The following is a 16,425-nucleotide window of genomic DNA, read 5'->3' on the forward strand; positions in this document are numbered from 1 at the left end:
AGTGCTTTTATTTTGATTTTTTGCACTATTTATATCCAAAGGGTACACGACCTTGCATTTTTAGCTAAAGTGCATTGCCAAGGGGCAGTTTTGCATTTTGGATAATTGCACATCATTTTGCAAACATTTCACATAATTACGCAAAAGCAAATTATGTACGTTGTGCACACCCCTAATAAAGATGCATCTATCACTTGCAAGGTAGATTGTAAGAGCCCCCTAATGTGCTACTGTGTCTCTGATGTGTCTGTTTTGGGTCTGTTCGTCATCCAGCCCTCAGAAGAAAATGCTACAGCTTCAGGAGCTATTATGTGTCTTTTGGTGCCCTCCTCAGGACACACTTCAGGAACAGCTGCCTTAGTCAGTGATGTGATAGCAAAGGCATAATGCAGCTACTTTTCAAACTGTTATTTAAAAGTCTTCATTAAAATGCTTTGGCGCACAGTTTTTGAGATACGTGAAGATTATTTCTAGTTTATCATCCTGAAATTGGAATACACATACCTATTAAAGCCTGGAAATAAATTACCCAGCGCAGGTGCATCAAGACGTTATCAGTATATGAAAGTCATGTTTCTTTCTTTCTCTTCCCTTGCTTAACCTCTTAGCTGCTGGGCCTTTTCCCCCCCAGTGCTGAGCCCTTTTTTGGCTATTTGGGGTAGTTCGCGCTTAGGGCTTCATAACTTTTTGTCCACATAAGCTAACCACGCCAAATTTGCGTCCTTTTTTTCCAACATCCTAGGGATTCTAATGGTACCCAGAGTTTGTGGTTTCCCCTGGAGGAGACCAAGAAAATAGCCAAAATACAGTGAAAATTTCGTTTTTTCCAAAAAAATGGGAAAAAAGGGCAGCCGAAGAAGGCTTGTGGTTTTTTCCCTGAAAATGCCATCAACAAAGGGTTTCTGGTGCTGAAATCACTATCTTCCCACCTTTCAGGAAAGGGCAGACTTGAATCGGAAAACCACATTTTCCAACACAAATTTGGCATTTTACTGGGACATACCCCATTTTTACTGTTTTTGGTGCTTTCAACCTCCTTCCAGTTAGTGACAGGAATGGGTGTGAAACCAATGCTGGATCCCGGAAAGCTAAACATTTCTGAAAACTAGACAAAATTCTGAATTCAGCAAGGGGTCATTTGTGTAGATCCTACAAGGTTTTCCTACAGAAAATAACAGCTGAAATAAAAAAATATTGAAATTGAGCTGAAAACAACAGCCATTTTTCTTTATGTTTTACTCTGTAACTTTTTCCTGCGATGTCAGATTTCTGAAAGCAATATACCGTTTTGTCTGCTGGACTCTTCTGGTTGCGGGGATATAAAGGGCTTGTAGGTTCATCAAGAACCCTAGGTACCCAGAGCCAATAAATGAGGTGCACCCTGCAGTTGTTTTTCATTCTATACTGGGTATACAGCAATTCATTTGCTGAAATATCAAGAGCGAAAAAGAGGTATCAAGAAAACCTTTGCATTTCCAAAATGGGATCAAGATAAGGTTTTGAGGAGCAGTGGTTATTTGCACATCTCTGAATTCCGAGGTGCCCATACTAGCATGTGAATTGCAGGGCATTTCTCAAATAGACGTCTTTTTTACACACTCTCTTATATTTGGAAGGAAAAAATGTAGAGAAAGATAAGGGGCAATAACACTTGTTTTGCTATTCTATGTTCCCCCAAGTCTCCCGATAAAAATGATACCTCACTTGTGTGGGTAGGCCTAGCGCCCGCGACAGGAAATGCCCCAAAACACAACGTGGACACATCCCATTTTTTGACAAAATACAGAGCTGTTTTTTGCAAAGTGCCTACCTGTAGATTATGGCCTCTAGCTCAGCCGGCACATAGGGAAACCTACCAAACCTGTACATTTTTGAAAACTAGAGACCTAGGGGAATCCAAGATGGGGTGACTCGCGGGGCTCTGACCAGGTTCTGTTACCCAGAATCCTTTGCAAACCTCAAAAAGTGGCTAAAAAAACAAGTTTTCCTCACATTTCGGTGACAGAAAGTTCTGGAATCTGAGAGGAGCCTCAAATTTCCTTCCACCCAGCGTCCCCCCAAGTCTCCCGATAAAAATGATACCTCACTTGTGTGGGTAGGCCTAGCGCCCGCGACAGGAAATGCCCCAAAACACAACGTGGACACATCACAGAAAACAGAGCTGTTTTTTGCAAAGTGCCTACCTGTAGATTTTGGCCTCTAGCTCAGCCGGCACCTAGGGAAACCTACCAAACCTGTACATTTTTGAAAACTAGAGACCTAGGGGAATCCAAGATGGGGTGACTCGCGGGGCTCTGACCAGGTTCTGTTACCCAGAATCCTTTGCAAACCTCAAAAAGTGGCTAAAAAAACAAGTTTTCCTCACATTTCGATGACAGAAAGTTCTGGAATCTGAGAGGAGCCTCAAATTTCCTTCCACCCAGCGTCCCCCCAAGTCTCCCGATAAAAATGTTACCTCACTTGTGTGGGTAGGCCTAGCGCCCGCGACAGGAAATGCCCCAAAACACAACGTGGACACATCACAGAAAACAGAGCTGTTTTTTGCAAAGTGCCTACCTGTAGATTTTGGCCTCTAGCTCAGCCGGCACCTAGGGAAACCTACCAAACCTGTACATTTTTGAAAACTAGAGACCTAGGGGAATCCAAGATGGGGTGACTCGCGGGGCTCTGACCAGGTTCTGTTACCCAGAATCCTTTGCAAACCTCAAAAAGTGGCTAAAAAAACAAGTTTTCCTCACATTTCGGTGACAGAAAGTTCTGGAATCTGAGAGTAGCCTCAAATTTCCTTCCACCCAGCGTCCCCCCAAGTCTCCCGATAAAAATGATACCTCACTTGTGTGGGTAGGCCTAGCGCCCGCGACAGGAAATGGCCCAAAACACAACGTGGACACATCACAGAAAACAGAGCTGTTTTTTGCAAAGTGCCTACCTGTAGATTTTGGCCTCTAGCTCAGCCGGCACCTAGGGAAACCTACCAAACCTGTACATTTTTGAAAACTAGAGACCTAGGGGAATCCAAGATGGGGTGACTCGCGGGGCTCTTACCAGGTTCTGTTACCCAGAATCCTTTGCAAACCTCAAAAAGTGGCTAAAAAAACAAGTTTTCCTCACATTTCGATGACAGAAAGTTCTGGAATCTGAGAGGAGCCTCAAATTTCCTTCCACCCAGCGTCCCCCCAAGTCTCCCGATAAAAATGATACCTCACTTGTGTGGGTAGGCCTAGCGCCCGCAACAGGAAATGCCCCAAAACACAACGTGGACACATCACAGAAAACAGAGCTGTTTTTTGCAAAGTGCCTACCTGTAGATTTTGGCCTCTAGCTCAGCCGGCACCTAGGGAAACCTACCAAACCTGTACATTTTTGAAAACTAGGGACCTAGGGGAATCCAAGATGGGGTGACTCGCGGGGCTCTGACCAGGTTCTGTTACCCAGAATCCTTTGCAAACCTCAAAAAGTGGCTAAAAAAACAAGTTTTCCTCACATTTCGGTGACAGAAAGTTCTGGAATCTGAGAGGAGCCTCAAATTTCCTTCCACCCAGCGTCCCCCCAAGTCTCCCGATAAAAATGATACCTCACTTGTGTGGGTAGGCCTAGCGCCCGCGACAGGAATGGATCACACAAGGGTCAATGGTAGTCCTTGCTTGAGGTCTACTGTTAACCCTGGAGTGATTCATTCCTGAAGCAGGCACTAGGCGCAGGCACACAAGCGGGGTTGTGTTTTTATCAGGACAAGGGGGGAAACACTGGGTGGTAGGAATTTTGAGGATCCCTGCAGATCCCTGGACTTCTGCTCATTGGAATGCAAGGAAAATGTGTTTTTTAAGCACATAATGTAATTTCAAGGGGATTCTGGGTGAAGGAAAACTGGTGAGAGCCATGCAAGTCCTGCACCCTTGGTCTCCCCTGGTACTAGTTTGTTAAAGTTAACCCACCCTTCACACTGGTTGGTTTTAGCACCTCCAGAAATGATGGTTTTAAAGCATGATTACTTATCAAAGTATCTGAATGTTGAAACCAAGCCTTCTGAAGGTGGGCCATAAAGCCGCGTCCAGGCACCAACCTCTTTATGGTCCATTCACACGCCATTCACGCACAACAAACAACCCTTTCATATCGCCAGCCACGGGCCCAATCCAATCAATCACTCCACTCACATTAACTTACCGCTGCCAGACAAGGGCCCATCACATTCACACGCCACAGAACGGAATAAGTTTGACTACATTTTACCACCTGTCAAGTAACTGCCTCCTTCTTCCTTAACATTACCAAATGCATGCGTAACAAACCTTTACTAATGACTCCTGTGACAGCCACCTGAGGCTCAGGAAGACATGTTTTTCATGCGCCTTTAGCGCACTCTCTGTGCTAAATCCAACTCCTTCCAGTTTGTGGATGCAAGTTGGGGGTGTCCGAGTATGCCGTACAAAGCGATTCCTCAAACTGAGTGAGCATATCTACCTTTGAAACTAAGAGAGACATGCTGGGGATTTCTCATGCTGTTACCTAAAGAGAAGGTCATAGGCTACCTGCCTCCTTCTTCCTTAACATTACCAAATGCATGCGTAACAAACCTTTACTAATGACTCCTGTGACAGCCACCTGAGGCTCAGGAAGACATGTTTTTCATGCGCCTTTAGCGCAATCTCTGTGCTAAATCCAACTCCTTCCAGTTTGTGGATGCAAGTTGGGAGTGTCCGAGTATGCCGTACAAAGCGATTCCTCGAACTGAGTGAGCATATCTACCTTTGAAACTAAGGGAGACATGCTGGGGATTTCTCATGATGTTCCCTAAAGAGAAGGTCATAGGCTATGGAAAAGGGTAGTGTTTGGTACATAGGGGAGTCCATGAGAACGTAGCATATGTCCCAGCCAACATTATGTGCAGTGATGTGACTATAATGCACTTATACAGCAAACTGAACATCTACTAAGTTCTGATGGAGGATGAACATGAAAAGCAGGTCAAACACTGACCTATACAAGTCATTCTCCTTTAGTGCTGGGATGGCACCAATGGGTTTGAATCCATAGGTGTAGATGATGTACATCTGTACTACCTTTACTATCTGCCTTCTACCTGTGCAATAACCCTGTGAAGGCACTCCTACCATAAGCTTTCCTTACCCATCCATGTCTCTGTTCTCATCAGAGTCCTGGCTAATCCTGTATAATAGCCAAGTGAACCTATACTTGTTTGTGGAAGCAAGTTGGGGGCTTCCAAGTATGCCCTACAAAGTGATTTCTCGAACTGAGATAGCATATCTACCGTTGAAAGTAAGGAAGACATGCAGGTGAAGAAAGGGTACTCCGTGGCAATGTGGCATATGTTCTGTCTACTAGTATATGCAGTAGGGGGAAGAAAATGCATGTTAATTGAACAGAACACCGACCACGCCAAAAGGAAGTCCATGATGAAGTAAAATTCTGTGGCTCCTTGCCTAACGAAGCAGTGGCCCATGGACGTTCGGTATCCATGCACTGCCACTGAAAGGATTACCCAACAGCAGCTCAACCTCAGTCGATTTCCCAGAACTTTGCTTTAGTATGATACAGCGTAAAGCAAGTAGGGATACAGAGGCCTGGTTGTGATGGACACTGGGGACAGTAATACCGACTCTCCTGCCGCTTTCCATGCTTTGAGCACACTTTACAGCGACGACATGGGCGATCCTTTTTGGGTGTTTTAGGTATGCGATCAGCAAAGTGTCGCTCCTGCAGCCTTGCCACATCCTCCAGAACATATGAGGTGGAGGCTGCTGCTTCTTCAGTAACAGCAGTGAGGCTTTCAATTACAGACAACTGGAAGTCAAGGAAAGTCATGAGTCTTCCTGTTGTTGTCTGACGGTAAACAACATACGCATTATATGTTGCCATCTGAATCAGGTGGGTAAACAGTTTCTTGTACCAAGTGCGAGTTTTACGACACGCATTGTATGGTTGAAGAACCTGGTCGTTCTTGTCCACTCCACCCATGTACTTATTGTAATCGAGTATACAGATGGGCTTGTGGACTTCGGCCATCTGACCCCAAACCGTGATGGGAGAAGTGCTCTCATCATGAATTGTAGTGAGCACGTATACATCACGTCTATCTAGGAACTTGACTGCGAGCAGTTCGTTAGAACGCAATGCAGTACTCTGTGATTTCTGGAGCTTCTTGCAAACAAGCTCCCGCGGGAATCCTTTGCGGTTACAACGAACTGTACCGCAGGCCACAGTGCCAGCTTTGTAGAGCTCACTGAACAGCTCTACTCCTGTATAGAAATTGTCCACATAAAGGTTATAACCTTTGTGAAGAAGTGGCTGGACAAGTTCCCATACAATCTTACCTGTGACCCCTAACGCGGGAGGGCAACCTACAGGGTTTAGGGTAGAATCCTTCCCTGTATACACTCTCAGGCTGTACACATAGCCAGTAGAGCTCTCACACAGCATGTACAGCTTTATGCCATAGCGAGCTCTTTTGCTCGCAATGTACTGTCTGAAAAGCAGCCGTCCTTTGTACAGGATCAAGGACTCATCGACTGCTATATTCTTTCCAGGAGTATAGATCTCTGGAAACCTGGCAGACAAATGTTCCACGACAGGCCGAATTTTGAACAACCTGTCATGATCTGGATGGTCCCGGGGCAATGCAGCAGAATTGTCATTGAAATGCAGCATGCGCTGCAGTAGCAAAAAACGATCTCTGCTCATGTATGGTGCGAAAATGGGAGTTACCCAAACCGTGCGAGTCGTCCAGTAGGACTGCAAGGTGGGTTTCTGTACTAACCCCATTTTGAGGGTAAGGCCCAAAAATATCTTCAACTCCGCCAGCGAAGTGGGAGTCCACTGGCGTGCCCTAGAACGGGGCCCTAGAGTGCCTCCGCGCTCCCTCAGAAATTGGTCTGCACGCAAATTTGTTTGCTGCACAACTTTCTGAAGAAAGTCAACATCCAAAAACAGATAGATGTAGTCGACTGGCAAAAAGTTAGCTGTATCGACTTTACATCCAGCGTCACCAGTAAAAGGTGGAATTTGGGGCTGAACCAAACAGGGGGGCTGCCAAGAGAGCACTCGTTCTGTGCTTGCGGCAGCAAGCACGTGCTCTCTGGGTTCGGCTAACCCAATGTGGTCCCGCTGCCCAGAATGTGCTTGCGAAGGGACAGCACGGATGTCGTCATTGTCTCCTTCAGACTCACTGGAAGAGGTGTCGTCAGATGGGACTCCGCCGACTGAAAAATCACTCCCAGAATCTGCCCCATTGTCCTCTCCCTCAGATGCTGTCTCAGTGTCTGCTGTCTCAGTCTCTGAGCCTACATCAGAACTGTCCTACATAACCCGAGCTAGGGCTTGATCAGCAGTCATCCAACGAGACGCCATCTCTGCAACTGGCTAAACTGTCCCTCTAAATTACTATCCTACGTAGAAGGCAGATAGCCACAACATTGCTTGTTGGTATGTTTGTTGTGTACAACAGGAAATGTCATCACCTTACCTTCGCTTCTTCTCCAATTCTGCAGATTCTCTGAAAACACTGAAAAAAACAAAAAAAGAATGTATTACTTCACCTTACCACACACCCTGTGCAACAGTCATTTTTGGTGCTCTGCCTCCCATTACCTCCTCTTCTAATTCCCTCAGTACTATCCAGCAAAACTGCCACTACAGAAAAGACATGCATGCATGCATATTGTGTATATATATATATATATATATATATATATATATATATATATATATATATATATAATAATATATATATATTTATATGTTTAGAAACAAAGTGGTTGAAGGGTTGCTGGGCGGCACACTCCACTGCCGGTGCCCAGTGACAGGGAAGACCAATCTAGAAATTATCTAATGCCGAAAAATTTCACCGCACTCCATGAAGTACAAATAAACGTGTATTTTATTGCAGTCAATAACCACCAACGTGTTTCAACTCACCAAGGAGTCTTGATCACTGTCCTCGTGGAGTGCGGTGAAATTGTTCACCATTATAAAACAACACACACAAGAATAACAAGCATTTACAATGCAATGGGTCTCGCATCTGCTCGAGTTAGAGCTATTAGCGTTATAAACTCCTAACCCAACTTTTCTTAACACATAAATTGATAATTTAAAGTTAAACTCTTTCACATAAGAGAGACGATTCACAGCGCCATGGCCACCATGAGCATCATGTGAAGAGTTACACAAAAGGAAAAGAAGTTCGCTCGCAGTTAAACGTAACAGCGAAAGTGCAATTAGCCATGTACCAGGGGCGATGGCCAAGGCGGTAGCAAAACCTCCCCAAGGAGGGACAAAGGTAAATCATTTTCCAATGCCATCAAAGGAGTGGTAGTGATGGGCGTGAGGTGGGCGTTGTTAGAAGCCCAGATACACACCAACAAGTCAGAAAAGCAGCACATGGACGCTGCAATGCTTGTCCTGAAAAAAATATATATATCTATCTATATATATATATATATATATATATCTATATAGATATATATATATATATATCTATATAGATATATATATCTATATAGATATATATATGTGTATACATATATACACATATATATGAGACTCATGTCACAAATCTTTTTCTTTTTATACATGTGTGCTTGCCCTCGGCAAAGCACACATGTATAAAAAAAAAAATGGCCCCATTGATGGTCACCCTAAGGGCTGACCACCAACAATTTGTTTTTTTTTGTTTTTTTTTTACCCTGGGGGGGCGATCGGCCTCCCCAGGCAAAACGACGTTTTTTTTTTCCCCTGGGGTCGGCCCGTGTTCCAAGGGCCGACCCCGCCATTTTTTTTTTCTTTTTTTCTTTTTTTTTTTTTTGTGGGGGGCGCGATCGCCCCCCAAAACAGTGTCAATAATTTAAATATTGCCGGGGGGGGGGGTGGCCCTTTTACGAGGGGGCCGACCCCCCCAAAGAAGATCCCTGGTGCCTAGGGGCGTTTCCTGGCCGTGGATCGCAGCCGCGCTGCGATCCACGGCCAGGAAACGGTGCCAGGGAGGCATCGATGGAAAGGGGAGAGCCTCCCCTTTCCATCGATGCCTCCCTGGCATCTGGGGAGGCCGTTTTGGCCTTTTTTTCCCCACCGGAGAAGGAAAGAACGCTTACCTCCGTCTCTCCTTCTCCGGTGGGGAAAAAATGTGACGTCAGCGCGCCTCGCGGCGCGCTGACGTCATAAGGGGGCGGGAGGGGGGTGGGATGGAGACGCTGAAGCTCTTCCGCGTCTCCTACGGTGAAAAAAAAATAATAAAAAATCCTCCGGTGCATTGCACCGGAGGATTTTTAACCCCCTCCCTGGTGTCGGCCACTGGTCGTGACCCGCACCAGGGAGGGAGTGTGGGCGTCGGCCAGTGGCCGACGCCCGCATTCAATGGGTTAAAGAGGATATTCAGATCTAAACTGGATTGGATGTTTGTTAAAAGTTTTCTTTCATGAAGTGGGCATCTGCCAACCAAAACCTTGCTTTCCTTTCCAGGTCGTTACAGTATTGCTAGAAAGAAAATTGCACAGAGTTTTAAAGTGTCTTGTGTAAATAAAATAACCTGTCCAAGTGTTTAAGTTAATGATTTTGTTAAAGGCTGAGTAGTTCACTCGGGAATATAATTTCCTTTTTTGTTTCTTGAAAATATCACAGCTCAAATTGAGTTATTTGCCTCGCTGTGTAAAGTGAAAAATTATTTTTAGGGGTTATAGGACAACTTTAAATTTTAGTAAAATTATCTGATATACATATGTATACAGGCTTTTAACAGTCCAATTCGGACATGTGTCTGACATCATGCAATTTAAATTTTTCTTTTGTCCAATAAAGCATAATGCATTGGGTAGATGGGCAGCCCACTTCAGCCACTGGTGAACTTCAGTATAAGTGATACCATTTTGACCTTTCACAAAGAGCACACACACACACAAATTAGTGCCAGGGCTACTATGGGCTAAAAAAGAATTTTTGGTTTTAACCATTTTTTTAGGTTGATGAGGGCCTAGCAGCTTCTTCCACAATACAGTTTTCAATAAAAAACATGTAAAAAGGCTAACTGCCACCACCAGATTTGTCAATGCTTGTTTTAGCTAATGCCCCCACAAATATAGAAATCTCTGCACATAGTGTGTGTTGATCATTGCCAATCGTCAAAAGATAATATTCCAATTTGCTGAGGACATGCAACTGCCAAAAATCACTGTCCTCAAATGTGGCTGCACTAGACACTTGCCTTGCTTGCTGATGTTAGTGTCGGTGTTAACTTAGTATGCATGAGCAGTGTGCGTGGTGTTTCATATTTGCTGTTCTTAGCATCTTAGAGATCATTTGAAGATGTCTTTATATGTGGTGTCTTCACCTGTTTCATCGGTCTGAGTTTCTCTGTGTACCAGCTGGTCTGTGGTCATAGAATGAGCTTACGGGGAGCCAGGGTGTCGGTGCATGTGGTGATCCAGCTGTTGAGGTTCAAGATGGATATCAGAAAGTTGCTGGTGTGTGGAGAGGGCAGAAGTCCACTCCACTTCTGTGATGCTTTCCCAGCCAGAGTGGGCAGGTCCGGGTGTGGTAGATCTGTGGTAGTTTGAGATAAGTTTGCTGAAACTGATGAGGGTGTGGTCTGACCAGCTTATAATTGTTGGCTTGTTGACTGTGGTGTTGAGGATTGGTGAGAAAAGTGAATCCGACATTAGGAGGTGTGGGTTTGGGAAATTGCTGGGTGATGCTCAGGTTTCTGAGGTTTCAAAAAGGGGCATAGTGTTTGGAACTGTGTGGTCTTCTAGGTAATGCCGCAGGTGAAATTGGTTTGCAGTCCTGGTGGGCTGTCTATGAAGGTTTCACCAATGAAGAAGTTGGCATGATGCATGTCTTGGACGTGAGGTGTTCCATATAATTGTTGGGGTGTCCATGTAGGCGGTGCAGGTGATGTATCTTTAAATATGATGGTGACGTGACTTAGTCCTGTTTTTAAGGCCTGCCTTTCTTGTCTGAGCTTCTCTGACTGCAGAACTTGGATTTAGGAGGACCAGCACTCTTCCACCAATTTGGTGCTGGCTTGCCATAATTTATTTAGAGCTTTTTCCGTCACTCAGTGCACTGAAACTGCCCCTGCCCTCTACATCCTGCCATAATTCCAGGTACTTTGTGTGCACCTTGGCTTCAAATTTGTTTCCCTATACCTCCACTACTCAATAACTCACCTGTCTTCCCCCAGAAAGATACATTCTAGACCAATCCGTGAATTGGCTGATGTTTGTCTTGGCCTCTATCTTACTTTCTGCATTGATGTTGCCCTCTGCACCATGTTTTAATATCAGGTACATTTAATGTATCTTGGCTCTGAGGGTGATTGATTGATACCATTGCAGCTCCTCTGCCCCCCAAATGTAATTCCACATCTCTCTTTCTTCAGATAGATAGATTCTTGGCCAGTTTTGGAATCAGCCTTTGTTGTTTGTGGTCTAATTCCCATATGGATTACTTCATGCTTCCATTTTGGCTATGATACAAACAACAGGAGAAACCTGTAAACCCAGTTGAGACTAGGTTGAATTATAGTATCAAACAACCACGTCTCACAGGGTAACAATAGAACAATAAATTCTTAAATAACAACTTAATTATAATGAAAAAGAACACATGGCACCTAAACATATTTTCAGAATATTTAACAGGACTTTGAAAACAGCATCAAAACTACTTAAAGTCTGTGTGTTATGTGCATAGCGAACACATAGCGATCTTGAAAGAATACTGAATGGCACAAGTAAAACACATGCATGTGAAATGGAAAAGCAGCGGACTGAACTTGTTCCTTAAATGAAAGATGAATATTCATTGACCGGCCTACCTCAACGAACGAGTCAACTTCCACATACCAACTCGGCAGCTCCGCTCCGCTGACCTTGCCTTCGCTACAGTCCCCCGCATCCAACGCACCACCTCTGATGGCAGATCCTTCTCCCACCTCACCGTCAAGACCTGGAACTCCCTCCCCTTCAACCTATGCAAGACCCAGGACCGTCTAACCTTCAGAAAGCACCTGGAACATGGCTTTTCGAGCAGTAACCGCCCTCCACCAGCGCCTTGAGACCATAATGGGTGAGTAGTGCGCTTAAGAAATTATTTGATTGATTGATCCAATGTTAATTTGTAGAATCATCTCATAAGTCAAAATCTGTAAATGCGCTGATGCTTGCTGCTTTTCCATTTCACATCCATGTGTTTCACAAATTGTTTTATTGTCCCTATTGGCTAGCCACGCAGTCCTACTGACTGATATGCCCCTCACACGTTTAATTCCCCCCTGGTGGGTCTCTTACCTATTTTCCTGTTACTCTGCATTTACTTTGTGTTTTACCCCCTTTTCTTAGCTGTATCTGCATATTCCTATGTGAAATACTTTTGCTCCAGCTTTGGTTGTAAAATGCAAGTGATGCCAACTTGATACTCATTAGTATATATAATCATATATATGTATTCGATTAATTGTGGCAGCCATTCTTGTTTGGAACTACATTGATATTTGCCTTTTTTCGGTGTGTGTCAATTATATTTTTTTGCTCTAACTCAGGCCTGAATTGAAACTTGTCCTGATGATGATCCCCCCCAATATAGTGAATCGAAACTCCATTGACAATACAGCCCCAGTCATATGAAAATATTTCAACATTGTGATGCATTCATTGAATAATGGACATATAAGTATCAGTTCTTGCCTGAGCACTGAGCACATTTTCTTCACCTCACATTTTTCACACCCCACTGTTACACATGTATATATAGCTTGATCTACATTGTTTATTATTAAAAGATTGTTTTTGAACTTACAATATCCACTATTGTTAAGTGAATATCATTGCCTTGTAGAGACTGCTGTTGTTAAAAAAAGGGAAACTTTCAAGGCTTTGCTTGGAAATGTAGCAGCGTTTGCTGACACGTCTCAAATATAATAATAACAGAACATAACCGAATTTCATACACAAGGTAAAATAACACAATTAAAACATAACAGATGCATGATAATTAGTCAGGATTTTTAACACTCCTCTAGAACCCGCATTGCACAGATCCTCACCCTGCTGGCATCATCCACAACCTCCCCAAGCACTAGAATTAGGCATACAAGACTTAAACCTGATAGATACATGGTGTTGTGTTGCTGTTGTTAATATCCTAACCCCTCTTTTAACTGAAGTGTTTAATTCATTTTTGGAGATCAGTAATGTCATGTCAAGGATGATGAAATCCACACTTGATTTAATGACTAAACAAATCAAATTTCCTGAGCTATGTGAATCATATTTGGTGATAGTGCTCTTAAATAGCAATTCTAAGTTTTCTTGAGGATAGGCAGAGAGTAAATAATACCAGGTTGGCTGTCAATGCTATTGAGAAAGCCAGTAGAGACCATTCTCAGATGCTGCTTCTCTCGCTAGATGCAAAGAAGGCATTAGACAAGGTAAATTGAGATTACTTTAACAAAACTCTTCATAAAGGTAATGTGGGTCAAAGAAGGAGAGCCTTAATTTTAGCCAGCTTAGTGGAACCCTCTTCTAGAATAAAGATGAGAGGTCTTTCTGTGACCCCATAATATTGACGATGGAAAGACAACAGGGGTGCCCTCTTTCACCCTTTTTTGCATCCAGTATGGAAAAACGTTTGCCGAAAAATACAGTCCAATAAAAATATCAAAGGCATATCTGTGAGAGATAAACAGAACAGGTAAAGATGGCACTATTGAAGGTTACACACTTGCTTTTTAACTGACCAATCACATTCCCTTGTGGCACTGAAGGAAAATGTACATATATTCCAATATGTATCAGGATTTAAGATAAATTATCAAAAATCAGAAGGCATGGGTTCTGTAGGGGTGAGAGAAGAAACTCTGGACATTGTAGTAAATAACAATTTTGACTGGGCTCCCTATGAAAATATTTGGGCATAACTTTACCTCCTGATAATCAAGATCTCCATGGCCACATTATTCCACTCTCGTTAGATGTCATTTTCAAAGATTTGTATTGCTGGGGGTGTTTATAGATCTCGTGGATATGGATAATTCATTGTATGAAAATTAATTTTATACCCAGATTGCTGTATGTAGCCAGAGTATTACCAATCAGATTCCCGGCAGACATTGTTAAAAATATTCAGAATGAGCTATGAGCCTTCAAATGAAACAATAAAGCAGTGCAGGTATCTAGAAACATTGATCTTCATATGTGTGGTTTAGGAGCACTGTGGGTCTGTAGGTGTATTCTAGAAGCTCAAATCACACCTGCCTAGTCCTTATTAATGATGTCAACAGAGAAGCCATCAGTGACATTAGAGCAAGCTGTATGCAAAATCCCTTTGAAGCATCTTTTGTGGTTTCTGACAAAATGTCATAAACAATTGGGGTCCCTCATACAGTGCAACAAAAACTATCCTTTAATATTTGAATTAGGCAGTCAGGTTCAAGGAACCTCTCACTCAGTCTTCGCCTTTTAATTTGGGTATTATTAGGAATCCGAATGTTGCCACTGCCATAACTTATATGGGCATTTCCCAAAGGAATGGGGGAACCACACTTGACACTTTTAGCCCTTGGAAGAGAAAGAGTCTGTTAAAACCTGATACCAATGTTCTAATGATTTCCAATTGGGCCAAAGGGGTATTTTTAAAATAACCCAAATACAGAATTGGGCACAATAACCCTTAAATAAAGCAGGAGAGAACATGGACACAACCAAAGCAGAAGATATATTTATGATGAGACAGTTATGACTATTTCTCGTATAAAGATTTAAAAACCTCCATGCCCTTACAATTAACCCATTTTATATCCAAATAATTCCAAATAATGACTGATTCAAATATTGACATAACCAAAAGTCACTGGATAATGATTTGCCGTGGGATTACAGTGTCATCCATTTACACACAGTAAAAAGAGACTGCCCACAAAGGAATATAGCATTGGTATGTGGTGTTAATATTTGAGAGTTAAAGCCTTTTTGGGAGAAGGTATTCTTGTTTGGCATTCACTTGAATACTCTTACAGGTAAACTTATTTCACAATTTCCACACGCTGCCAATTTTGTCGAGTGATGAAAAGTGGAAGTCACCAGATCTGCCTGCTATAGTGATGTGGTGGAGCAAAGAGTGGAATATTAACACAAAGTAGCAATTGATAAACACTGTCTGATATGGAATGCTTCAAGATGAAAAAATACACGGACACTATTTCTGACCTATGACTAGAGAGAAGACTACATGCAGAGAATTGGTCTGCCTCCAGATGCGATATGTGGGGCAGAATTGGCCTTGTCTCCGGACTGTGGTTGAAATGACTATTCCTGTTTGAGATGCATTGTTTGCACTTTTAAACCATTCAAACTGATGTTATCATATTAGTTGAGCAAAATGTGTTACTTAATGTGCATGGTATTATGGGGAATATTAGTAACTTGGTGAAAAGCTTTTTGAGAATGACAATATCAAGGGGTCTGAGACATATTGCCTTGTATCTAACAATACACTATGGGGAAAATTTACAAGCCACTTGAGCTGCCCTGGCACAATTTTTTTATGCTACATTGCACCACTTTGTCACCCCTTGCGCCACATTACACCTGCACCAGGTATAATGTATGAAAGGGGGGGCATTCCCACACAGGGCAGGGAGGCCCAAAAAAATGGCACAATGCAATTTACAAGATTTCACTGCACAATTTTTTCCATCATTTTTTACTCCTGCTCAGGGCAGGCGTTAAAGTGATGCTCCCATAATAACCTATGGGCCTCCCTGTACTATGCTGGAATGGCGCCATCATTTATGGTGCCAATCCAACAAATTGCCAAAATAGCATCATAACTTATGACATTATTGTGCTAACATGTGCCATGGTGCGCTGTATAGTAAATACAGCAAAACAATGGTGACATTATGGGGAGAGCAGGGCAATGCAAGATGCAAGAAAAGTGGCGCATCAGAGCTGATGTGCCACTTTCTTGTAAATATGCCCCTATATGTCTGTAATTGCATATTCAAAAGCTGTGGTATTCTGTCAATTTTCAGTCATAAACTGTAAATAAAGATAGTTAAAAACATAGCAGGGCACATCACAACAAAACAGAGTGCACCACAATGGCCCCAGTGGAAAACATCAAAATTACATGCAATAATACAGCACAAAAAAGAAATCCACAAAGAACAATAGAACATATCACCACCACATCAAAATGCCATACAGCAAGTGTATTCAGGTGTTCTTTTCACATATCACTGCCTCCAGAACTCTAATTTGATGGAATGGTGGCATTAGACCTGACACTCTTGGGCAGTGTGGTTCTAAAAATTCTGGACCCATGTAATTTACTTTGCCACAGCAGTACGATTTTAGTATCAAAAGACCGATAATGACTAGTACACTAAGCATGAGCATTTTCGCTCAATTC

The sequence above is a fragment of the Pleurodeles waltl genome, chromosome 4_2 (assembly GCF_031143425.1).
Source record: "Pleurodeles waltl isolate 20211129_DDA chromosome 4_2, aPleWal1.hap1.20221129, whole genome shotgun sequence".
Lineage (NCBI taxonomy): Eukaryota > Metazoa > Chordata > Amphibia > Caudata > Salamandridae > Pleurodeles > Pleurodeles waltl.